At 46.1% G+C, this 5,110-nt stretch overlaps 1 long non-coding RNA gene across 1 annotated transcript; it reads left to right on the top strand.

Moving 5' to 3' along the window:
* The first annotated feature begins 4,448 nt into the window (after positions 1-4,448).
* Positions 4,449-4,907, top strand: LOC145432109 (uncharacterized). The gene is made up of 2 exons (XR_013912386.1): positions 4,449-4,613; positions 4,696-4,907. It is a non-coding gene; the product is annotated as an uncharacterized LOC145432109 (long non-coding RNA).
* The last annotated feature ends 203 nt before the right edge of the window (positions 4,908-5,110 follow it).

A 5,110-nucleotide genomic window follows, 5' to 3' on the forward strand; every position in this document is an offset into this window, starting at 1 on the left:
TTGAATTTTATTGTTTTATTTATATTTTGATATCGTTAGGGATGATGCAATGATCAGGGACCATTTTTAATTTCGTTGTACCTCTGACAATGACAATAAAGATTCTGATTCAGATTCTGATCTTAACATCTTCAACTCTAACACTTCCAGTTTAGCCTCTTGTCTTTTTGTCAGTGCCATCATCTCTAAACCATACATCATAGCAGATCTCACTACCACTACATTATACAGCTTCTATACAGCTTTTGTGTACTATACATGGCTTTGGGCAGTTGACCCTTGATATTTCACCCACCTCTCTCCTATTCACACACGTATTCTGTCTTTTTCCCCTGATGTCCATTCCTTTTCTCTCCAGAGCATACCTCCACTTTCCCAGGCTCTCTTCTATCTGCTTCCTACTCTCTGTACAGCTCGCAAGGTCATCTGTGAACATACACAGAGAAAACACAACAGAGACCTCATCTGCCAATCTGTCCGTCAGCACTGCAAACAAGAATGGGCTCAGAGCCAAAGTAATGTCACCCTTACCCTTCAGTTCAAGGACTTGGCAATAATAATAATAATAATGATAATGGATTGCATTTATATAGCGCTTTTCGGGACCCCTCAAAGCGCTTTACAATACCACTATTCATTCACTCTCACATTCATACACTGGTGAAGGCAAGCTACAGTTGTAGCCACAGCTGCCCTGGGGCAGACTGACAATAGTGGGAAGGAAAAACTCCCTTTAGCAAGGAGAAACCTACTGCCGAAGCAGACTCAGGGACAAGAAAGGCAAGGAAGAAAGGGCAAACGGCAGCACCTGTGTACCTGTCATCGGCCTGGATGGGATGTTCCAGTCCCGAAAACCCTGCTCTCCTCGCTCCCGCCGGCATGGTGTGAATCTGCGGAACCTGCGGCCTCTGTGTCGGGCTTCTAGGACGGCTAGCGACCGGGATCCACTGCTTACCGCTAGGATTGGCCTGGTAAATGCTAGGTCCCTAGCGAACAAAACGTTTATCCTGAAGGATTTTTTCACATCCCGAGGACTGGATTTTCTCTGTGTGTGCGAGACGTGGCTGGGCGCCGGTGAGTGCAGCATCTTCTCAGATCTTCTACCTGGCGATTGCTGCTATTTTAATTCCCCACGTATGTTGGGCCGAGGAGGAGGAATAGCTACGATCTTTAAAAGTCATTTTAAATGTAAGCAGCTATCAACCCCATCATTCACCAGCTTTGAACTGTCTGTGTTTGAGCTGGGCTGCTCTCACACAGTGTTGTGTGCGGTGGTTTATCAGCCTCCAAAATACAATAAGGACTTTGTGAGTGACTTTGCTGACTTCTTGGCTGAATTCATGCCAAAATATGATCGTGTTCTTATTGTTGGGGATTTTAATATTCACGTGTTGTCCTGATATGCCCATGGCGAAGGGCTTTTTAAACCTTATTGATTCGTTTAATCTGGTGCAATGTGTGACAGGTCCCACACATGAACGTGGACACACACTTGATCTTGTTTTATCTCATGGTTTTTCTGTTTTTAACATAGAGATTTGTGATGCTGTGTTTTCTGACCACAGTCCTGTGATGTTTGAAGTTCCTCTTGCCTGTGCCTCAGTTAAACCTCGCGCTGCTGCTCAGCGCTGTCGTGTTTTTAACTCCTCCACTGCTGAACACTATTCAACAGTCTTTGACCAGATCTGTAAGATCCCGGATTTTTTATGCAGCCAGACTGAGGAACTGAGCTCATGGTTTTATTCTACCTGTCAGACTGCTTTGGACACTGTGGCTCCATTAAAAACCAGACTGCCTAAAACTAAATCTGAGCCCTGGCTGAACGACATGACCCGAGCTGTCAGACGCGACTGCCGTCGAGCTGAGCGCAAGTGGAAAAAGGACAAACTACAAGTGTCATTCCAGATGCTGAAGGACTGTTGGCGTCAATATCAAAGAACTGTAAAAGATGCCAAAAGAAAACACTTATCTGACATTATTTTGTCAAACCCGCGTGTTATATTTAAAACTATTAACTGTTCTTAATGCACCGTATACTGACTGTATTGAGCCCTCATCAGAAGCCTGTGAAAATTTTTATACACTTTTTTATTGAGAAGGTCTCCTCCACAAGGGCTCAAATCTCTCCTTGTGCTCATGACCTCTCAGTCTCTGTTTCCTGCTCTGCTGTCTTTGACAGGTTTGAGCCTGTGACTCTGTCCTTTTTAAAGGAGACTGTTGGTCATCTTAAGCCTGCAGGGTCTCCAAATGATGCTGTCCCTCCTCGACTTTTAAAAGAGGTGTTACCTACAGTTGGTCCTTTGGTTCTTGAGCTGGTAAACCATAGTCTGATGTCAGGTGTTGTCCCCAAAGATTTTAAACATGCAGTAGTCAAACCCCTGATTAAAAAACCTGCTCTTGATCCTACGGTTCTTACAAATTACAGGCCTATCTCCAAACTACCTTTTCTTTACAGCCAAATAATGGCCTTCCTGGAAAAGCAAAATGTTTTAGAGGTTTTCCAATCTGATTTTAAACCCTTTCATAGCACTGAATCAGCCCTTTTAAAAGTTTTTAATGACATATTTTTAGCGACTGATGCTGGGGACTGTGTTGTTCTTGTGCTTTTAGATTTGACAGCTGCGTTTGATACCCTGGATTATACCATTTTGTTCTCTCGTTTGGAGCACTGGGTGGGCATTAGGGGCACAGCACTGGAGTGGTTCAGGTCCTACTTGACGGGGCGAACTTTTTGTTTCAGCCTTGGTGACTATGTGTCGTCCTCTGCTCCCCTCTTGTGTGGTGTCCCACAGGGCTCAGTTCTAGGCCCCTTCCTCTTCTCTTTATATCTGCTTCCTCTTGGTTCTGTACTAAGAAAGCACGGCATTCCTTTCCACTTTTATGCTGATGACTGTCAGATCTATGTCCCTCTAAAGAAAAAAGGCAGATACCTTACACAGCCATTACTTCAGTGTCTTGATGACATTAAGACTTGGATGTCTGTTAACTTTTTAAAATTCAATGATAAAAAGACAGAGGTGATGGGTCTGTGAAGGTTCTCAGTCATCCAGGTCATCGTAGTCAAAGGAGCTTGCAAAGAAAAGCGTCTGGACTTCTTTAAGTTGCTTGAAGACGTTTCACCTCTCATCCGAGAAGCTTCTTCAGTTCTAAGGTCAAATGGTGGAGAGTCCCAGATATAAACCTAGTGGGAGAATCCCCCCACAGAGGGACAAAAGGACCCCCTGGACCCCCCTCTAATCGACATATCACCGCCTTTACCCAGGGGATGCCATACCCTGCATCTATGGACTTCCTAAAACCCACAAGGAAGCTGTCCCACTCAGACCCATAGTCAGTAGCATAAACTCAGCCACTTATAACATTGCTAAACACCTTGCTACCATCCTTGCTCCTCTTGTGGGGAACACCCCACACCACATCAAGAACTCCACCGACTTCACCGACAAGGTCCAGAAACTTACCCTGGATCCAGATGAAACCATGGTGTCCTTTGATGTAGTCTCTCTCTTCACTTGCATACCCACCACGGAGGCCGTGGAGACTGTCAGAAAACGACTACAAGAAGACAGCTCCTTGGAGGACAGGACCAACTTCACACCCGATCAGATATGCACACTGTTAGACCTCTGCCTCACCACTACATATTTAAAATACAACGAAGGCTTTTACAGACAAAAACATGTCTGTGCCATGGGCTCCCCCGTGTCACCTATTGTAGCCAACCTTTACATGGAGGAAGTGGAAAGGAAGGCTCTTGGCTCTTTCAAAGGAAGAGTACCCAGCCACTGGTACAGATATGTGGACGACACCTGGATCAAAATCAAGACACAAGAAGTGGAATCCTTCACTGCGCACATTAACGCTGTGGATAAAAACATCAAGTTCACCAGGGAAGACACAAAGGACAACTGTTTGCCTTTCCTGGACTGCGCTGTGCACATTGAAGAGAACGGCAAACTCAACATCGAAGTTTACCGGAAGCCCACACACACGGACCAGTACCTCCTCTTTGACTCCCATCACCCTTTGGAACACAAACTTGGAGTAATTAGGACCCTACACCACTGGGCAGAACGTGTTCCCTCTAAGCCTGAAGGAAAAAAGAAGGAACACACACATGTAAAGGAAGCACTCAAAACGTGCGGCTATCCTAAATGGGCGTTCTTAAAGTCAGCAAAGAGGCACAGAAAAGAAGATCAGACACCAGCGAGGGAGGATAAGAAGGACAGACGCAACAACATTGTCATCCCCTATATGTCATGGTCCGGGTGAATACGGGGTGTTTCCACTCTGCTGGGCTCCACCTTCAGACGGAGACTCCAATCAGCTTCCACACCTGGTTCCAATCAAGTCACCTGCATATAAGACCAGCGTTCACGACAGACCCCTGCCAGATCTGCTAACACATGCTAGGCCGCCAAGCCCTTGCGAGAACTCTGGATTACTGTTTTTTCTCCTCACCGTGTTTTCTTTCCTTTTTCGCCATAGGACCCATCTGCCTGCCTCCCTGCTCAGCTCCCCACTCCAAGCCTATTCTGGATCTGCTTTGGACACTCCTCACCCGGAACCCCCTGGACACTCCCTCCTCGATTGACACTTCAAATCTGCAACGCGTAAGCCCAAACCACCATAGCCTAATTCTCCAGCTGTGATTCATTGAGACTACCACTGACTACTTTCCTCCTCTCATCATAGTGACTTCACACCTCCCTCCAAGCCGCTGCCCCCTTTCTCCATTCCCCGGATCCCTCTGTGGAATCCAGCCCTCAGAGTTTCTCGTTCACAGTTTTGCCTCACAGTTTTCCGCTCATAGCTTTCACAGTTCATAGCATGCATAGGTTATAGCATTCTTAGTTTTCTGTTTTGTAACTTCGCTCAGCTCTGTAAATAAACTCTGTGCTCACGCCCGTTTTGCCTCCCTCTGTGTCTGCATTTGAGTCCACACCCACTGCCTGGCCCTCTCGGCCGTAACACTATGTAGCCGGTGTATCAGAAAAACTCAGGAGAGTTTTCTCCAAGCATGACATCCCGGTGCATTTCAGACCGAGCAAAATGCTCAGACAAAAACTGGTTCACCCGAAAGACAAAACGCCAAAACACAGACTTAACA

The sequence above is a fragment of the Astatotilapia calliptera genome, chromosome 12 (assembly GCF_964374335.1).
Source record: "Astatotilapia calliptera chromosome 12, fAstCal68.1, whole genome shotgun sequence".
Lineage (NCBI taxonomy): Eukaryota > Metazoa > Chordata > Actinopteri > Cichliformes > Cichlidae > Astatotilapia > Astatotilapia calliptera.